Source organism: Mercenaria mercenaria, chromosome 14 (assembly GCF_021730395.1).
Source record: "Mercenaria mercenaria strain notata chromosome 14, MADL_Memer_1, whole genome shotgun sequence".
Taxonomy (NCBI): domain Eukaryota; kingdom Metazoa; phylum Mollusca; class Bivalvia; order Venerida; family Veneridae; genus Mercenaria; species Mercenaria mercenaria.
The window spans coordinates 5,191,808-5,213,373 of record NC_069374.1 but is presented as its reverse complement, the minus strand read 5'-3'; the positions used below and the strand labels follow the sequence as shown (position 1 = coordinate 5,213,373).

The 21,566-nt window shown below is 36.7% G+C and overlaps 1 long non-coding RNA gene across 1 annotated transcript; it reads right to left on the bottom strand.

The window, feature by feature from the left end:
* Positions 1–16,299: 16,299 nt before the first annotated feature.
* On the bottom strand, positions 16,300–19,561 carry LOC123547441 (uncharacterized). Its single transcript, XR_008366953.1, has 3 exons — positions 18,865–19,561; positions 17,214–17,323; positions 16,300–16,720 (listed from the first exon to the last, which is right to left on the bottom strand). It is a non-coding gene; the product is annotated as an uncharacterized LOC123547441 (long non-coding RNA).
* Between the last annotated feature and the right edge of the window lie 2,005 nt (positions 19,562–21,566).

The window sequence follows — 21,566 nt, the reverse complement described above, 5'->3', positions numbered from 1 at the left end:
ACGGAGTGTCATGCGCAAGAACCAGGTCCCTAGGTCTAAGGTCAAGGTCACACTTAGTCCAAGTTCAAATACAAGAATGACTTGTCCGGAGCATTTCTTCTTCATGCATGAGGGATTTTGATGTAACTTGGCACAATTGTACACCATCATGAGACGGTAGTGTCAATGCGCAGGTCCCTACTTTTGAATTACTTTCCTTGTTGTTACTATAAATAGCTTATATTGTAACTTTTTCATTACTAGTCGGTAGGAAAAATCGGAGACCACTTTTCTGTAGTACAACATGCATGTTACATCCAATTCTGAGGTGTATTTTGAGCTATCTCTACCTGGAAGGATTTTTGTATGGACTTGCAATTTTTTATACGCCCGTTTGAAAAATGCGACGTTATTATGGAACGCCCCTGGCGGGCGGGCAGCGTCCACGACTTTGTCCGAAGCATATCTTCTACATGCATGGAGGGATTTTGATGAAACTTGGCACAGTTGTTCACCATCATGAGATGGAGTGTCGTGCGCAAGAACCAGGTCCCTAAGGTCACACTTAGAGGTCAAAGGTCAAATTCAAGAATGACTTTGTCCGGAGCGTATCTTCTTCATGCATTGAGGGATTTTGATGAAAGTTGGCACAATTGTTCATCATCATGAGACGGACTGTCTTGCGCAAGAACCAGGTCCCTAGGTTTAAGGTCAAGGTCACACTTAGAGGCCAAAGGATACAAGAATGAAAACTTTGTCTGGAGCATTTCTTCTTCATGCATAGAGGGATTTTGATATAACTTGTCACAAATGTTCACCACGATGAGGCAGAGTGTCATGCACAAGAACCAGGTCCCTAGGTCTAAGGTCAAGGTCACACTTAGAGGTCAAAAGATACAAGAATGAAAACCTTGTCCGGAGCATTTCTTCTTCATGCATAGAGGGATTTTGATATAACTTGTCACAAATGTTCACCACCATGACGCGGAGTGTCTTGCGCAAGAACCAGGTCCCTAGGTCTAAGGTCAAGGTCACAGAGGTCAAAGGATACAAGAATGAAAACCTTGTCCGGAGCATTTCTTCTTCATGCATAGAGGGACTTTGATATAACTTGGCACAAATGTTCACCACCACGAGACGGTCTCATGCGCAAGAACCAGGTCCCTAGGTCTAAGGTCAAGGTCACACTAAGAGGCCAAAGGTCAGATACAAGAATGACTTTGTCCGAAGCATTTCTTCTTCATGCATGGAGGGATTTTGATGTAACTTGGCACAATTATACACCATCATGAGAGGAAGTGTCATGCGCAGTTCCTTTCTTTAGAATTACTTCACTTTGTTGTTACTATAAATAGCTTATATTGTAACTTCTTCATTACTAGTAGTAGGGAAAAATGGAGACCACTTTTCTGTAGTACAACATGCATGCTACATCCAATTTTGAGGTGTATTTTGAACAATCTCTACCCAGTAAAGATTTTTGTGTGGACTTACAATTTTTTTTTTTTTTTTTTGATTTTTTTTTTTAGCTCACCTGTCACAAAGTGACAAGGTGAGCTTTTGTGATCGCGCGGTGTCCGTCGTCCGTCCGTGCATGCGTGCGTGCGTCAGTCCGTAAACTTTTGCTTGTGACCACTCTAGAGGTCACATTTTTCATGGGATCTTTATGAAAGTTGGTCAGAATGTTCAACTTGATGATATCTAGGTCAAGTTCGAAACTGGGTCACGTGCCGTCAAAAACTAGGTCAGTAGGTCTAAAAATAGAAAAACCTTGTGACCTCTCTAGAGGCCATATCTTTCACAAGATCTTCATGAAAGTTGGTCTGAATGTTCATCTTGATGATATCTAGGTCAAGTTCGAAAGTGGGTCACGTGCCCTCAAAAACTAGGTCAGTAGTCAAAATAATAAAAAAACCTTGTGACCTCTCAAAGGCCATATTTTTCATGGATCTGTATGAAAGTTGGTCTGAATGTTCATCTTGATGATATCTAGGTCAAGTTCGAAACTGGTCACGGGGTGGCCCAAAAACTAGGTCAGTAGGTCAAAAAATAGAAAAGCCTTGTGACCTCTCTAGAGGCCATATAAAACATGAGATCTTCATGAAAATTGGTCAGAATGTTAACCTTGATGATATCTAGGTCAATTTTGGGAAAGGGGGTCACGTCCCATCAAAAACAGTCAGTGGGTCAAATAATAGAAAAACCTTGTGACCTCTCTAAAGGCCATATTTTTCAGGGGATCTGTATGAAAGTTGTCTGAATGTTCATCTTGATGACATCTGGGGTCAAGTTCGAAAGTGGTCACGTGCCGTCAAAAACTAGGTCAGTAGGTAAAATAATAGAAAAACCTTGTGACCTCTCTAAAGGGCCAAATATTTTTCATGGATCTATATGAAAGTTGGTCTGAATGTTCATCTTGATGATATCTAGGTCAAGTTCGAAACAGGGCATGTGGGGTCAAAAACTAGGTCATAGGTCTAAAATAGAAAAACCTTGTGACCTCTCTAGAGGCCATACTGTAATGGATCTCCAAAAAATTGGTCAGAATGTTCATCTTGATGATATCTAATCAAGTTCGAAAGGGGGTCACGTGCCATCAAAAAGAAAGGTCAGTAGGTCAAATAAAAAAAACGTGTGACCTCTCTAGAGGCCATATTTTTCATGGATCTGTATAAAGTGGTCGAATGTTCATCTTAAATGATATATAGGTCAAGTTTGAAACTGGGTCAACTGCGATCAAAAACTAGTCAGTAGGTCTTGAAATAGAAAAACCTTGTGACCTCTCTAGAGGCCATACCCTTGAATGGATCTTCATGAAATTGTTCAAATGTTCACCTTGAGATATCTAGGTCAAGTTTGAACTGGGTCACGTGCCAAAAAAACTAGGTCAGTAGTCAAATAATAAAAAAACCTTGTGACCTCTCTAGAGGCCATACCCTTTCATGGGATCTGTATGAAAGTTTGGTCTGAATGTCATCTTGATGATATCTAGTCAGGTTGAAACTGGGTCAACTGCGGTCAAAAGTGGGTCAGTAGGTCTAAAATTATTAAAATCTTTTGACCTCTCTAGAGGCATATTTTTCAATGGATCTTCATAAAAATTGATCTGAATGTTCAGCTTGATGATATCTAGGTTATTTCAAACTGGGTCACGTGCGGTCAAAACTAGGCCAGTAGGTATAAAAATAAAAAACCTTGTGACCTCCTAGAGGCCATATTTTTCCAAGAGATCTCATGAAAATAGTGATAATGTTCACCTTGATATCTAGGTAAAGTTCAAAACAGGTCACGTACCTTGAAAAACTAGGTCAATAGGTCAATTAATAGAAAAACCCTTTGGACCTCTCTAGAGACCATATTTTTCAATGGATCTTCATAAAATTGGTCAAATTTTTATCTTGATATATCTAGTCAGGTTCAAAACGGGGTCACATGAGCTCAAAAAACTGGGTCACTAATGTCAATAATAGAAAAAAGGACGTCATACTCAAAACTGGGCTGTGGGAAAGGTGAGGATAGGACCATCATGGTCCTCTTTTTTTTTATACGCCGGTTGAAAACGGGACTATATGGGAACGCCGGGGGAGGCGGGCGGGGGGGGCGGCGTCACAAGACTTGTCTGGAGCATATCTTCTACATGCATGGAGGGATTTTGATGAAACTTGGCACAGTTGTTCACCATCATGAACGGAGTGTCATGCGCAAGAACAGGTCCCTAGGTCTAAGGTCAAGGTCACACTTAGAGGGCAAAGGTCAAATTCAAGAATGAACTTTGTCCGGAGCATATCTTCTTCAGCATGGAGGGGTTTTGATGAAAGTTGGCACAATTTTTCATCATCATGAGACGAAGTGTCATGCGCAAAAACCAGATCCCTAGTCTAAGGTCAAGGTCACCTTAGAGGCCAAAGGATACAAAAGGAAAATTCAAGAATGACTTTGTCGGAGCATATCTCTTCATGCATGGAAGGATTTTGATGTAGCTTGGCACAGTTGTTCACCATAATGAGAGGGGTGTCATGCGCAAGAAACCAGGTCCCTAGGGCTAAGGTCAAGGTCACACTTAAGGTCAAAGGAACAAGAATGAAAACTTTGTCCGAGCATATCTTCTTCATGCATGAAAGGAACTTTGATGTAGCTTGGCACAATTGTCACCATCATGAGACGGAGTGTCTTGCCAAGAACCAGGTCCCTAGGGTAAGGTCAAGTTTACACTTGGAGGTCAAGGATACAAGAAATGAAAACTTTGTCCGGGCATTCTTCTACATCATTTAGGGGTTTTGGATACAACTTGGCACAAATGTTCCCATCATGAGACAGAGTGGTCATGCGCAAGAACCAGGTCCCTAGGTCTAAGGTCAAGGGTCCCCACTTAGAGCCAAAGCAAATACAAGAATGACTTTCTCCGGAGCATTTCTACTTCCATGCCATGGAGGGATTTTGATGTAACTTGGCACACTTGTACACCAAACAGAGACGGGAGTGTCATGCACGGTCCCTTCTTTTGAATTACTTCCCTTTGCTGTTAACAATAAATAGCTTATATTGTAACTTTTTCATTACAAGCGTAGGAAAAATCGAGACCACTTTTCTGTAGGTACAACAATGCATGTTAACATCCAGTTCCGAGGTGTATTTTGAGCTATCTCTACCTGGTAAGGATTTTTTGTGTGGCTTGTAATTTTTTTTTTTGATTTTTTTTTTTTGATTTTTTTTTTCTCCCCTTTAAAGATTAACTTCCCTTAGTTGTTACTATAAATAACTTACATTGTAACTTTTTTATAATTGACCGTAGGGAAAAACCAAGACCACTTTTCTGTGGTACAACATGATTTACTTTCAAATTTTGGTGTATTTTAAGTATCTATAACCTGGTAAGGATTTTTTTTGTGGACTTAGAAAAATAAAAGAATTACAATAATTTCTAAAAAAACAAACATTGTAAACAACTAGAAAATTAAAATTCCATTTGCAAATACAGGTGCTAGTGTAAAGAAATTTGCTGTGACGGGCGTATATTGTGACATTCTGGCACCCTTGTTTTTTTTTAAGATTAACTTCCATTAGTTGTTACTATAAATAACTTGTATTGTAACTTTATTATAATTGACCGTAAGGAAAAACCAAGACCACTTTTCTGTGGTACAACATAGATGTTACTTTCCAATTTTTGGTGTATTTTAAGGTATCTCTACCTGGTAAGGAGTTTTTTTCTTTTTTTCTTTAAAGATTGTTACTATAAATAACTTACATTGTAACTTCTTATACGCCCGTTTGAAAAATGGGACGTATTATGGGAACGCCCTGGCGGGCGGGCAGTGTCCACAGACTTTGTCCAGAGCATATCTTCTACATGCATGGAGGGATTTTGATGAAACTTGGCACAGTTGTTCACCATCATGAGACAGAATGTCATGCACAAGAACCAGGTCCCTAGGTCTAAGGTCAAGGTCACGCTTAGAGGTCAAAGGTCAAGTTCAAGAATGACTTTGTCCGGAGCATATCTTCTTCATGCATGGAGGGATTTTGATGAAAGTTGGCACAATTGTTCATCATCATGAGACGGAGTGTCATGCGCAAGAACCAGGTCCTAGGTCTAAGGTCAAGGTCACACTTAGAGGTCAAAGAATACAAGAATTAAAACTTTGTCCGGAGCATTTCTTCTTCATGCATAAAGGGATTTTGAGATAACTTGGCACAAATGTTCACCACCACGAGACGGAGTGTCATGCGCAAGAACCAGGTCCCTAGGTCTAAGGTCAAGGTCACACTTAGAGGCCAAAGGTCAGATACAAGAATGACTTTGTCTGAAGCATTTCTTTTTCATGCATGGAGGGATTTTGATGTAACTTGGCACAATTATGCACCATCATGAGACGAAGTGTCATGTGCAGTTCCCTTCTTCAGAATTACTTCCCTTTGTTGTTACTATAAATAGCTAATATTGTAACTTTTTCATTACTAGTCGTAGGGAAAAATTGAGACCACTTTTCTGCAGTACAACATGCATGCTACATCCAATTTTGAGGTGTATTTTGACCAATCTCTACCTGGTAAAGATTTTTGTGTGGACTTAAATTTTTTTTGGGGTGGGGATTTTTTTTTTTTTTTAAGATTAACTTCCCTTAGTTGTTACTATAAATAACTTATATCGTAACTTTTTAGCTCACCTGTCACATAGTGACAAGGTGAGCTTTTGTGATCGCGCAGCATCCGTCGTCTGTGCGTAAACTTTTGCTTCTGACCACTCTAGAGGTCACATTTTTCATGGGATCTGTATGAAAGTTGGTCAGAATGTTCACCTTGATGATATCTAGGACAAGTTTGATACTGGCTTATGTGCGGTCAAAAACTAGGTCAGTATGTCTAAAAATAGAAAAACCTTGTGACCTCTCTAGAGGCCATATTTTTCAATGGATCTTCATGAAAATTGGTGAGAATGTTCACCTTGATGATATCTAGGTCAAATTTGAAACTGGGTCACATGCGGTCCAAAACTAGGTCAGTAGGGCAAATAATAGAAAAACCTTGTGACCTCTCTAGAGGTCATATTTTTCATGGGATCTTCATGAAACTTAGTGAGAATGTTTATCTTGGTGATATCTAGGTCAAGTTCGAAACTGGGTCAACTGCGGTCAAAAACTAGGTCAGTAGGTCAAATAGTAGAAAATCCTTGTGACCTCTCTAGAGGTCATATTTTTCATGGGATCTCCATGAAAATTGGTCAGAATGTTCATCTTGATGATATCTAGGTCAAATTCGAAACTGGGTCATGTCCGGTCCAAAACTAGGTCAGTAGGTCAAATAATAGAAAACCTTTTGACCTCTGTAGAGGCTGTATTTTTCATGGGATCTGCATGAAAATTGATCAGCATGTTTATCTTGATGATATCTAGGTCATGTTCGAAACTGGGTCAACTGCGGTCAAAAACTAGGTCAGTAGGTCAAATAATAGAAAATCCTTGTGACCTCTCTAGAGGTGATATTTTTCATGGGATCTCCATGAAAATTGGTCAGAATGTTCATCTTGATAATACCTAGGTCAAGTTTGAAACTGGGTCACATGCGGTCAAAAACTAGGTCAGTAGGTCAAATAATAGAAAAACCTTATGACCACTCTAGAGGCCATATTTTTCATGGGATCTGCATGAAAATTGGTCTAAATGTTCATCTTGATGATATCTAGGTCAAGTTTGAAACTGGGTCACATGCGGTCCAAAACTAGGTCAGTAGGTCAAATAATAGAAAAACCTTGTGACCTCTCTAGAGGTCATATTTTTCATGGGATCTGCATGAAAATTGGTCAGAATCTTCATCTTGATAATACCTAGGTCAAGTTTGAAACTGGGTCACATGCGGTCAAAAACTAGGTCAGTAGGTCAAATAATAGAAAAACCTTATGACCACTCTAGAGGCCATATTTTTCATGGGATCTGCATGAAAATTGGTCTAAATGTTCATCTTGATGATATCTAGGTGAAGTTTGAAACCGGGTCAACTGTGGTCAAAAACTAGGTCACTAGGTCTAAACATAGAAAAACCTTTTGACCTCTCTAGAGGCCATATTTTTCAATGGATCTTCATGAAAATTGGTGAGAATGTTTACCTTGACGATATCTAGGTCATATTTGAAACTGGATCACATGCGGTCAAAAACTAGGTCAGTAGGTCTAAAAATAGAAAAACCTTGTGACCTCTCTGGAGGCCTTATTTTTCATGAGATCTTCATGAAAATTGGTGAGAATGTTCACCTTGATGATATCTAGGTAAAGTAAGAAAACTGGGTCACATGCCTTTAAAAACTAGGTCATTATGTAAAATAATAGCAAAACCTTTTGACCTTTCTAGAGGCCATATTTTTCAATGGATCTTCATAAAAATTGGTCAGAATTTTTATCTTGATGATATCTAGGTCAAGTTCAGAACTAGGTCACATGAGCTCAAAAACTAGGTCTCTGTGTCAAATAATAGAAAAAACGACGTCATACTCTGTTCATGTGAGGACAGGTGAGCGATTCAGGACCATCATGGTCCTCTTGTTTATAATTGACCGTAGGGAAAAACCAAAACCACTTTTCTGTGGTACAACATAGATGTTACTTTCCAATTTTAGGTGTATTTTAAGGTATCTGTACCTGGTAAGGAGTTTTTTTGTGGACTTAGAAAAACAAAAGACTTACAATGATTACTAAACAACCACAAAATTAAAATTCCATTTGCAAACACAGGTGCTAGAGTAAAGAAATTTGCTATGACGGGCGTATATTGTGACATTTTGGAACTCTTGTTTATAAATGACCGTAGGGAAAAACCAAGACCACTTTCTGTGGTACAACATTGATGTTACTTTCAAATTTTGGGTGTATTTTAAGGTATCCCTACCTGGTAATTTGTTTTTTGTGGACTTAGAAAAATAAAACAATTACGATAATTTCTAAAAAAAAAACATTGTAAACAACTGCAAAATTAAAATTCCATTTGCAAATACAGGTGCTAGTGTAAAGAAATTTGCTGTGACGGGCGTATATTGTGACATTCTGGCACTCTTGTCAGAACTATTTACTTACAGCAGTGTTAGTTCCAGTTTTGTTTTATCACTTTCAGTGTAACATTATTTATTTTTGATACACTAACGTTTTTTTTTAAGAAAATATTATACTATAAGGAACAAAGAGGAACTATAAAGGTATTGGATTTTTATTCCGTTTTATGAAATAAACTATTAATTACTTCATAAATCTTCTACATAATATATATATGTAGTTCACAATAATACATCACAAGAGTCATCTTACACCCCTGGTGGAGTTTTCAAGCGCCGGTGAAAATACAGGAAATCCTCGACTGGTATGCAAGAAACTAGGAAACTTACAGATGACAGCAAAATACATTCTCCCGGCCATATTCATTCACTGTTTCTGCAATGATTCCTCCACCACCGCAGCGTTGAAACCATCGCTTCTATGGAAGCTATGGCCAGTGTGTTTTTCTATGTGCCAGGGCCTCCTGCTAGGATTTGAACCTAGAATTCTTACAGAAGTGTGTTTCCTTACACTACAAGAAGTCACCCCACAGCAACACAGAACTTTTGACACATTAAAATTTTTTTTATTCATAATGCCAAATATGCATTTAGTTCTCAAATCTGATTTAATATGTAGTAGATATTCTAAAAGAAACAAATACACATAGAATTGTTGTGATATATGCCCATTAATTAACAATAACTTACTTTATACACAACTAAATCAAAGTAAAGGGTATAAGGAATCGAGTATTATGACATAATTTTAAATACAGAAAAGGCTCCAAGTTCCATAGGACTTTTAATTTTATTTAAAACCGAATAAAGCAGTTATCCAAAGAGATGTTATACATCACTGCATGGTTAGATATCACTATTTTCATTATAAGACATGAACTAATTAGGTTAGGGCCATAAAGGGTAGTACAGTCAAACCTGTATAAAGAACACCCTTGGGAAAGCCAAAATATGGTCTTTATTGGGAGGTGGTCTTTATTCACAGGTTACACTGTAAATGTTAAAATGGGAAACAAAACATGTGGTTTTTAGAGCCATGCAGGTGGTCTGTGTCCATACTCTGTTCATGTGGGGACAGGTGAGCAATTCAGGACCATTATGATCCTCTTGTTTATAATTGACCGTAGGGAAAAACCAAGACCATTTTTCTGTGGTACAACATAGATGTTACTTTCAAATTTTAGGTGTATTTTAAGGTATCTCTACCTGGTAAGGAGTTTTTATGTGGATAAAGAAAAACAAAAGAATTACAATAATTACTACCACAAAATTAAAATTCCATTTTGCAAATACAGGTGCTAGTGTAAAGAAATTTACTGTGACGGGCATATATTGTGACATTCTGGCACTCTTGTTATAATTACTACACGTGTATTATTCATTATATCAATGATATAAAGTTTGTTCTTGAACTGAAAATGTCGTGGTTAATTGACCATACGCTCCAGATATGAAACTGGAACGTCAATATGGAAAAATATTTCTTGCACACCGGACAGGCATTTCCGTTGATTTTTCCCATGCCGGCTCTCGTGCTGTTAATGACAACTAGCGCTTTATGCATTGATAATATATGGTATTGTTTATGTGAACTAAGAAATATAAGATACCTTTAAAGCTTCTCTCCGTCCCTTTTACATAAAGTTTATTTCTATTTTACAAAAAGAACATACCGTTACGCTATAAACGATAAAACTAAAATGGAACTTTATTATTGTGCCTCACTGAAACGTCATGACATCACTTCAGCTTATGGGCGTTAATTTCCCACACTGTGCATACATACCCTACTTTAAGAAAGAGTGCTGCAAATAAAGTCTTTGTATTTCCTTTTTATACGCCCGTTTGAAAAACGGGACGTGGGTGGGCGGTCGGCGTCCACAGACTTTGTCCGGAGCATATCTTCTTCATGCATGGAGGGATTTTTATGAAACTTGGCACAGTTGTTCACCACCACGAATCGGAGTGTCATGAGGAAGAACCAGGTCCCTAGGTCTAAGGTCAAGGTCACACTTAGAGGTCAAAGATCAAATTCAAGAATGACTGTCTGGAGCATATCTTCTTCATGCATGGAGGGATTTTGATGAAACTGGTGCAGTTGTTCATCATCATGAGCTGGAGTGTCATGCGCAAGAACCAGGTCCTAAGGTCAAGGTCACACTTAGAGATCAAAGGTCAAATTCAAGAATGACTGTCCGGAGCATATCTTCTTCATGCATGGAGGGATTTTAATAAAACTTGGCACAATTGTTCACTGTCATGAGATGGAATGTCATGCACAAGAACCAGGTCCCTAGGTCTAAGGTCAAGGTCACACTTAAGAGGTCAAAGGATACGAGAATGAAAACTTTGTCCGGAGCATTTCTTCTTCATGCATGGAGGGATTTTTATGTAATTTGGCACAATTGTACACCATCATGAGACGGAGTGTCATGCGCAGGTCCCTTCTTTAGAATTACTTCCCTTTGTTGTTACTTTAAATAGCTTGTATTGTAACTTTTTCATTACTAGTCATAGGGAAAAATCGAGATGACTTTTCTGTAGTACAACATGCATGTTACATCCAATTTTGAGGTGTATTTTGACCTATCTCTACCTGGTAAGGATTTTTATGTGGACTTACAATACTTTTTTGGGGGATTTTTTTAATCCCCCGCCATGGCGGCAAGATTATAGGAATGGTCTGCGTCCGTCCTTCCGTCCGTAACAAATTCGTGTCCGGTCCATATCTCCTAAACCCCTTGAAGGATTTTCATGAAACTTGGGTCAAATGATCACCTCATCAAGACGATGTGCAGAACCCATGAGTCAGCCTTGTTGGTTCAAGGTCAAGGTCACAACTCAAGGTCAAAGGTTTGAGCCTGCCATTTTGTGTCCGCTCTATATCTCCTAAACCCCTTGAAGGAATTTTATAAAACTTGATTCAAATGATCACCTCATCAAGACGATGTGCAGAACCCATGAGTCAGCCATGCCGGCTCAAGGTCAAGGTCACAACTTAAGGTCAAAGGTTTGAGCCTTCCATTTTGTGTCCGCTCTATATCTCTTAAACCCCTTGAAGGAATTTTATAAAACTTGGGTCAAATGATCACCTCATCAAGACGATGTGCAGAACCCATGAGTCAGTCATGCCGGCTCAAGGTCAAGGTCACAACTTAGGGTCAAAGGTTTGAACCTTCCATTTTGTGTCCGCTCTATATCTCCTAAACCCCTTGAAGGATTTTCATCAAACTTGGGTCAAACGATCACCTCATCAAGGTGATGTGCAGAACTTATGAGTCAGCCATGTCAGCTCAAGGTCAAGGTCACAACTGAAGGTCAAAGGTTTGAGCCTTCCATTTCGTGTCCACTCTATATCTCCTAAACCCCTTGAAGCAATTTTATAAAACCTGGGTCAAATGATTACCTCATCAAGATGATGTGCAGAAATTATGAGTCAACCATGCCAGCTCAAGGTCAAGGTCACAACTAAGGGTCGAAGGTTTGAGCCTTCCATTTGGTGTCCACTCTGTATCTCCTGAACCCCTTGAAGGATTTTCATCAAACTTTTGTCAAATGATCACCTCATCAAGAACTCATGAGTCAGCCATGTCAACTCAAGGTCAAGGTCACAACTGAAGGTCAAAGGTTTCAGCTCTGTATCTCCTAAACCCCTTGAAGGATTTTCATGAAACTTTGGTCAAATGATCACCTCATCAAGACGTTGTGCTCAGCCCTCGAAATGCTCTCCCAGATTTTCACTGAAAAGACGTGTTAAACTGTAAGGCGTAAGTGTGTGAGTAATAGCAGAATAACCTACGGCATACGCTTCGATTGGACGACAGCATATTAAGATAAGATAAATGCCGCATTCCAGTCCCCGTATCAGTTGTTCCAGGTTAAATCATAAGAAAAGTTTGTATACACTCTAGAGGCCACTTTTTTGCTACAATAATGTTACTTTTCGCCCTGTGAAAATGGCTAAATCAAGGCTTGTCTTACCCAGACAGAAAGATGTCGTTTTTGTGCCCCCCCATGAGTGGTGGGGGCATATAGATTTGGTCTTGTCCGTGCGTCCGTCCGAAGTTCGTGACGCGCCTAGCTCGAAAAGTATTTGATATAAATTGATGAAACCTTGCACGAGTCTTTATCATGATATGAACTTGCACACCTCCTATTTTTCGTCTGGCTCCGCCCCCTGTTTTCAGAGTTATGGCCCCTGAAATAGTCAAAAATACACATTTTTACCTTGTGACATGCCTAGCCCAAAAAGTATTTGATATAGATTCATGAAACCTTGCATGAGTCTTAATCATGATATGAACTTGCGCACCTCCTATTTTTTGTCGGGCTCCGCCCCCTATTTTCAGAGTTATGGCCCCTAAAATAGTCAAAAATGCACATTTTCATCTTGTGACATGCCTAGCTCAAAAAGTATTTGATATAGATTCATGATGTAAATTCATGAAACCTTGCTGGAGTCTTTATCGTGATGTGACCTTGCACACTTGGCATTCTTCTTGAGAATCTTAGCTCTTATTACAGAGTTATGGCCCTTGAAGTAGCCAAAATAGTGGATTTTTTGTTTGTGATGCTCATAGCTCAAAAAGTATAGGGCCTAGAATGATGAATCCTTTTTATAAAATGTTTGTTGAGGCTATACTCCATTAAGACTGCAAACATTTGAATTATTGCTCCTTATTTGTGACAAATGTACCAGTGGGGGGGGGGGGGCACACCCTGTGTCCTACAGACACATTCTAGTTTACATGATATTTGCCTTGTTGATTCAGAGTATTTAGAACAATAAAATTAGGACATATTTTAATGGAACTGTAAACTGTTGCCTGAAAATATTTGTTTATGATATTGCTTTGTTCTTCACCATTTAAATGCGTGTTAAACCTAAATGATTTTCTGCAGTTTTATCTAAAAGTTCGGAATACTAAATGTAACTTCATTGCCGGCCTTTTTTAAAAAAATTCATTGTCATTTTGATTTATATACATTGTATTTTTCACACATCAGTTTTAAGATTAAATTAATTAAACTAATTTTTGGAGTTTAAGGTTTAGGAGTATATCACCAAAACACAGAAATATTTTATAAAGGAATAACTTCGTTACCAATATTTTACTTAACCATTACATGTTCTGCCGTACTGTCCCGTACTGAAAATATTCTGAAAAAGTTGTCCCCCTTTGAAAATGAATGCCATTTGTAAAGAAATAAAAATAAACAATTGCTGAAAACTGTGTTCCACTTAATTATGTAAAATTTCAACACTCGCATGCGATTGCAAATGAATCAAAACTAACATGTGTAACAGTTCTTTGAAAATGGTGAGTTTTTGAAGGCGTTTGACTGCCTGGAAGTGGGTCCCATTTAGGAAATCTTTTTTTCGGAATTCAATGTTTATTTTAGTATACTGACACTTGTTTCGTTGTTTTTGTAATGATAGCGTGTATATTACTTATATTACTCTACAAAACAAGTGTCAGTATACTGATATAAGCATTGAATTCCGAAAAAAAGAACTGTTTAAATAGGCCCACTTCCAGACAGTCGAGCGCTTTTAAAAACTCACCATTTTCAAGGAACTGTTACACATGTTTGTTTTGATGCATTTGTAATAGCGTGCGAGTGTTAAAATTTCACATAACTAGGTGGAACACAGTTTTCAGTGATTGTTTATTTTTATTTCTTTAGAAATGGCATAAACCTTAAACAACAATTTCGTTTGAAACATTTTCTGCGTTCAAGAAGTCACTCAATGTTTGTTTCTGTATGTAGAAATCTGACATTATAAACAATAATTTTAATTATGGCTCTACAAGATTAAGAAAAGTGTCAGCTTTCTGTTTTTTATGCCCCCGAAGGGAGGCATATAGTTTTTGAACCGTCGGTCTGTCAGTCTGTCCGCAATTTTCGTGTCCGGTCCATATCTTTGTCATCGATGGATGGATTTTCAAATAACTTGGCATGAATGTGTACCACAGTAAGACGACGTATCACGCACAAGACCCAGGTCCGTAGCTCAAAGGTCAAGATCACACTTAGACATTAAAGGATAGTGCATTGATGGGCGTGTCCAGTCCATATCTTTGTCATCGATCGATGGATTTTCAAATAACTTGGCATGAATGTGTACCACAGTAAGACGACGTGTCGCGCGCAAGACCCAGGTCCGTAGTTCAAAGGTCAAGGTCACACTTAGACATTAAAGGATAGTGCATTGATGGGCGTGTCCGGTCCATATCTTTGTCATCGATGGATAGATTTTCAAATAACTTGGCATGAATGTGTACCACAGTAAGACGACGTGTCGCGCGCAAGACCCAGGTCCGTAGCTCAAAGGTCAAGGTCACACTTAGACGTTAAAGGATAGTGCATTGATGGGCGTGTCCGGTCCATATCTTTGTCATCCATGGATGGATTTTCAAATAACTTGGCATGAATGTGTACCACAGTAAGACGATGTGTCGCGCGCAAGACCCAGGTCTGTAGCTCAAAGGTCAAGGTCACAGACGTTAAAGGTCATTTTTCATGATAGTGCATTGATGGGCGTGTCCGGTCCATATCTTTGTCATTCATGCATGGATTTTAAAATAACTACGCATGAATGTGTGACACAGTAAGACGACGTGTCGCGCGCAAGACCCAGCTCCGTAGGTCAAAGGTCCTAAACTCTAACATCGGCCATAACTATTCATTCAAAGTGCCATCGGGGGCATGTGTCATCCTATGGAGACAGCTCTTGTTTTTGTTTTTTTTTTTCATTTTATTTATTCAAATCCAACAAAAATCGGTCCTTTGATAAAGGTTTGAATTTACGTGGTAAAATATTTCTTCGGGTAAGTGAGCTAGAGTTAATTCATAATAATTAAGCATATCACGCAGTCGCATGCTGTTTTTCCTTCAGAATCCCTTTAGATCAATCTCTGATCATCTAATTATCGCCACTTAACATGTGACTGGTAAACCCTTTGAACAAAAAGTGTTATAGCTCCATGATAACATGAGGTAATATGCTAATTACACGCTAATCGATAGTGGCGAAAACAAAATATCGATCGCTACCGACTGGTCGATATTTACAGGTATGGACGACAGCATAATACAGATAAATGTATTGATTTATACGGAGTGTCTACTCCCCGTATTAGACCTTCCTGATTTAACCTAGTGACCTAGTTTTTGAACCAACGTGACCCAGATTTAAAACTGTCCAAGACTTTATAATAACAAACATTTTGACCAAATTTTATTAAGATAGAATAAAAAATGTGCCCCCTAGGGTGTACCCAAACCAAAATCGCAAGCTTATTTTTTAGCTTGCGGCAAGCTTGCTGCAAGCTTGCAGATGAAGCTTGCCGCAAGCTCAGAATTGGAACCTCGCAGCAAGCTTGCGCAAGCTTGCAGTTCATTTCATTTGCAAGCTTGCGCAAGCTTATGTTCATGAACCTTGCTGCAAGCTTAGAATTGGAACCTTGTTGCAAGCTTGCGCAAGCTTGCAGGCCCTTGTATTTGATTTCAATTTGCAAGCTTGCCGTAAGCTTGCGCAAGCTTGCAGAAATTGAAAGTTCCTATTTTTTTTTCCTGCAGTTAGGTCTGCATATGAAAGAGCATTAAAAGAAAATTAAAACACAATAAAAGACAAGTAAAAATATACCCTTAATTTACAAAAAAAAATACAAAATCTAAGAACTGACTATCATTTTGACTGATACAGATTTATGGACAGACAGAAAAGTGATCACAAACCTAAATGTAAGGTACCTCAATAAAAATGAAACAACAAATGTAAATCAACCTTTTATTTTGATTGTTCTTAAATTAGTCAGCATTTTAACTAATTTAGAACAATAACGATATTATTTAGGTCTTTAAATAACTATGTTTTTCAAGTCTATAGTATAACAAAAATGCTTATGAATTTTGAACTAGGTGATATATAATAGTTCAAACAATAGTGTTAAAATGTCAGTTCCACTCTTATTATAGTATATCGATGTTTTCCACTGATAGCCATAACGTTTTTTATTAAATAATTTTCGCAATTACATCTTCAATACAGTGTAAAATATGTCATTATTTTCAACTTAATGTCACTGCTGGTCCAGAAATTTTCTGTCAATGTTTGCCACCACCAATGTAGATTGCCAGTTTTTCACTAACCACCACAAGGCCATCATTTGCCACCATTTGCTCCACTGCTATGACCTGTTGAAATAATGTATCAATAGATATTAAACCATTAAAGCAGTTTCTTCATTAGTATTGTCCATAGTTCATAGTTTCAAAATAGAATTAATATCTTACATGGTATTTAAAGTAGTCCATCTCTATGAATCAGTATGATATAGGCAACACTGCGGATTTAAGCAAGTAACAACATTACTTGTTGCATTTTCACGAAGCTTTATTTCTCAGTTTGATTTCAAATGTTGGTAGAATAAGGTTCCAATGAAGGCAGACAGATATTTTCAATGTTTTGGGTTAGTGATTAATAGGTTGGACTTATGCATTGCTCTTATTGTATAAGTAGTAACAAGTTTGATTTCTACCAGTTCACCTGCACTGACATCCCAAGTTGTGTTGACTGCCAAGTGATTACTTAATTTGGTACTTTTTAACCATTATATATAATAATATTGGTCTGGACTTGATACAAGGGGGATAATTATAAAACCTGCTATAATGCCAGTATACTTACGTGTCTTTGAACGGTTGGATGGAGCCTTTGAACACAATACATAGGGTCACTAAACATGTCTCAATTCATTCATGTGTGCTGATACTTTATATACACATATGATGCTATACCTGAAAAATATATTTAATTCAACACTTAGATGTCCATAATTTTTTTTAGTTTAATATTGGGTATATGTCAATGATCTAAAACTGAAACTGTACATTGATGAAAATGTCTCTAATGCATTCATCAGTTGACAGTACTGTTTATACTTTTTTTTTTGCTTCATAGTAGTTGGAGAAGTTATTTATATATTATGTAATTTAGTATGTAACAATATGTAAAAGGTGTTATACAAGTATAAATAACTGCTCATTAAAAAACAAATTTTGCATAAGATTATATATAAATGTAAAACAATTTTTAAATTTTGCCACACATTTAAAATTACAAATTATGAATAATATATGCATTATTCACTGCACCTCGCAATAAAAAAAAAAGTTACTTGAAAGTAAATAAAATATGCCTTTGCAAAGTTTGTAATAAAAATGATGTGTATATGTATTAGCCTTTTATTCAATGTCATGGAAAGTTTGATATATTTTCCATAAGTATGATAGACTCAAATAATCTCCCTGAACATTACAAATATATATGTCAATATTCTGTAAGACTCCTCTAAAGGGAAACCCTAAATCTTTACATTTAACCTTGAACATGGAAATTTTATTTACTTGTACATTCCAGTTTATTGTGTTGAAATGGGTAAATATTAGACAAATTTAAGACTATCATAAGTAGGTGGACTATACTAGACTAGCCGCAGGACTGATAATAAAGAACTTGTCACAAAATAAAAAAAAATGTGATTTTTTAAAATGTATGTTATTGTGACAAATGCCAGTCTAATTTACAGATTTTAATATTATCAATTGATATTGGACCTTAGATATAGACTGGCTATATTCACAATTCTAAAAATAAAAATTCTAAAAAGATATAATAGTCTTGGACTAGACATGCAATTCCCATTATTAAAGATGCTACTTTTTTTTTTTGAAAATTTGAAAATCATATTAATTGAAAAGAATTAGACTAAGTGATAAATGTAGTTAAAGATATCAGAATTAACAAAAGAAGAAGTATAAAAGTACCTATAAATAACAAAAAGCTGCTTAATATGTGTGTTTTTGCTAAATTTTCGATATAATTGTTCTGTAATAAAAACAAAATTATCCATAAACATTTCTTTCTGTTAAATAATTTTCATATAATAACAGGTTAAAAACATTGATTTAAACCAAATACTCCCTGAATATACTGTGTAATATTGTAGTCAGCAGACTGATAGCATTGTTTACTCAGCAGTGCCACCTGTGGAGATAACTCTACTGGCCTTATTTTTTTTTTGTTCCATTTGATATTTTCATTTAAACAGAATATCCAATTTTCCTTCTAATAAATTAAAAGCATGATAAATTAGAAATTGCAGCTGCATAATAGTTGCAGTGGTACAAAATGACATGAAGTAAAAATCATTTGTTGCATTACACAGTGAAAACTAAACCACCTGCTTCCTGTTAGAATCCATTGTTCTAGTTTTGACATTGTTAAATGTAATAATTATAGACTACTGTTTGAAAATAAATAAATCTTATGAACTCACCTGGTGCATTCTGTTAATTATTGTTAACTTCCAAGATGAAATAAGCTGCATATAGTAAAATATTTAGGGAAACACTCTCCCAAATATTTACTCTATTCTGCTCTCTGTCAAAGAACTTCCTGTGTAGATTTGAAATTTTGATATCCTTGGGCAAATGTGCCATTTACAGTCAGCTAATGAAGGTAATTAATGATACATCTATGATGTTAAAATATTTTTGTACTAGAGGAAGATTTTATTCCATTCAATCACATACTCATAAATTTTGAAGATTAATTACTCTGATATAAAACAGAAAAAGCTATGGATTACTTTTTGTGGTACATGTACAGCCCCCAGAAGTAGTTCACTGACTTTATTTTCATTGGTTGATCTCTTGTTATGAGTTTCTAAATATAACCCATGCCAGATCTTATCAGTCTGCATGAATTAATCTCCTGTAGTGAGACAAGCAATATACATACACTGCAGTAGATTAATAGACCCAAATGATTTATCACTTATCTAGGAATCCCTTTGCCAGGTAACTATTAATGGATTGGTGAAAAGAATTGTACTATTTCATGCAATTACTGTTGCTGCTGTTGTTTTCTAGGAGAAAAAAAGCATGATATTTCAATAAATTTTAATATTAGTTTACAATTTCAAGGATGTGATTTTTCCTTTTTCAACTGATTTCCTCTTTCTGGACAGAAAAATTTGAAGAAAAAAAATTGTCAGATTATACATGACTAGCCCCATCCTCTGAAAATGGCAGCTTTGCTACTGAGTAAAAGTTAAGAGAATATCACCTGTATATCATATATTATTCCATAAGACTTACATGTATACTTGTACAGTTTTCTCTGTATGATCGATTCAGACATGTATAAAAAAGTGTTAAAGATCTTTTTTTGTCATATTTTATTGGACTAATTATATTATGCATACTACAGACAAATTCATAGTTTTGGTATTTAGTGCGACATGCCCTTATATAGACATATATAGAAAAAGTAAATGTTTACCTGATATTTAGATTCTTTGTTTCATGACATTTAATTTGAATACCAATATGTTAGAATAAAAATCAATCATCATCAAATAATGATTTTTATAAATTTTTTCCATGTTTTTGACTTAGAACTTTTTACTGCTTCCCACCTTACAACTGGCATGAAATTTTCTAAGTCCAGCGTTAACAGAAAAAGCTTGCGCAAGCTTGCAACTAAAAAAGCTTGCGCAAGCTTGCAAAGCTATCGCAAGCTTGCAGAATTCTGTATGTAAATACACGCAAGCTTGCGTAAGCTTTCTGCAAGCTTGCAATAGTCATGATCAGCCTTTACAAGCTTGTCACAAGCTTGCTGCAAGCTTGCCGCAAGCTTGCAGCAAGCATTCATTTTGGTTTGGGTAAACAAGCTTATTCTTTGATTTGACCTGGTGACCTAGTTTTTGACCCCACATGACCCAAATAAAAATTCATACGATACAGTCGACACTGTTTTAAGAGACCGACTTTGGGAAGCAGCAAGAAAGGTCACATATGACAGGGAGTCTCTTAAAACAGTCTCACTCAACTGGCTGATGCTGGTTTCATGTATACAGATACCTGCATGATTTTTCATGTATATTGGATACTTATATATATACTGTAGGCCTCTTTTAAGGTACGAGTAAAAATGTTTAAATATTATTTTCTTTACTTAGATTTTGATAAAATATAACATTTAAAACAGTTTGCATGATTCATTTGATAAAACAAATTTCATGCAGACAAACATCCTGCCCAAGTTTCTACAATCTGATTACCTCGGCCTTTATGCTACACAATAGACCTGAACAAGTCACCATATTGGACTACTTTCAGTCACATGACTTTAAAATGGCAGCCTCCTGTTCAGACTGTTGTGGCAATAACGTACTTCTATTTTATTGAATATTTTAAATTTGATAATCGTCAGTGTTTCCATTTTATTTTTTTAAATTGAAAATAATGTAGTGAAATGCTAAAGAACTTTGCACTCAGAAGATGAGTTATTCAGCATGGGAAGGCTTTCAGTACAATTTGTTGATAAGTGGTAAATTGTATTGAACTTGAAATCTATGCAATGTTTTAAATATTTTAGAATCTCACTTATATGAAGTTTGAATTGAATTCATCAGCATGGGAACCAGGTGATGCAATACTTGTCCAAATGTTGTTAATGCTGGGGTTCTTCGGAGCTATACATGTATTCCAGCTGTGGTCTGACGAGGGTCTGAAATGCCATCGTGGACTTGAGATGTTTGGAGCTGACCTTTATATTCCTGCAGAGGAAACCAAATTTCAGTTTGATTTGCCTTTTGGTTGAGCAATTTATGTTGGTGTTAGCTAAAAAATTTCAGCTCAGAGATGTTTATATGCTGTTATGGATCTCTGAGCTGAAACGAAACCCGTACTAAAACCTAACCAGGAATCGTGCCAGAAGTCTGTCACGCTTTAATTTCATCAAATGAAATGCAATGGACTTATCTTTTACTTTAAAATATTTCTAATTCATTTTTCTTTTGATCTGGCATAAAATAATCCATGCAACGTAATTTGAACACAAGTTTCAAATTGGTACCCCTCCCTGTCTGCAATATTTTGTCCGCCATTGCAGTTGTCACATGATCAGGGTATTCTCCGTTTTGAAAACCAATAGGCGATATAGAATAATTCTTTACACTGACCTTTTCTGAGA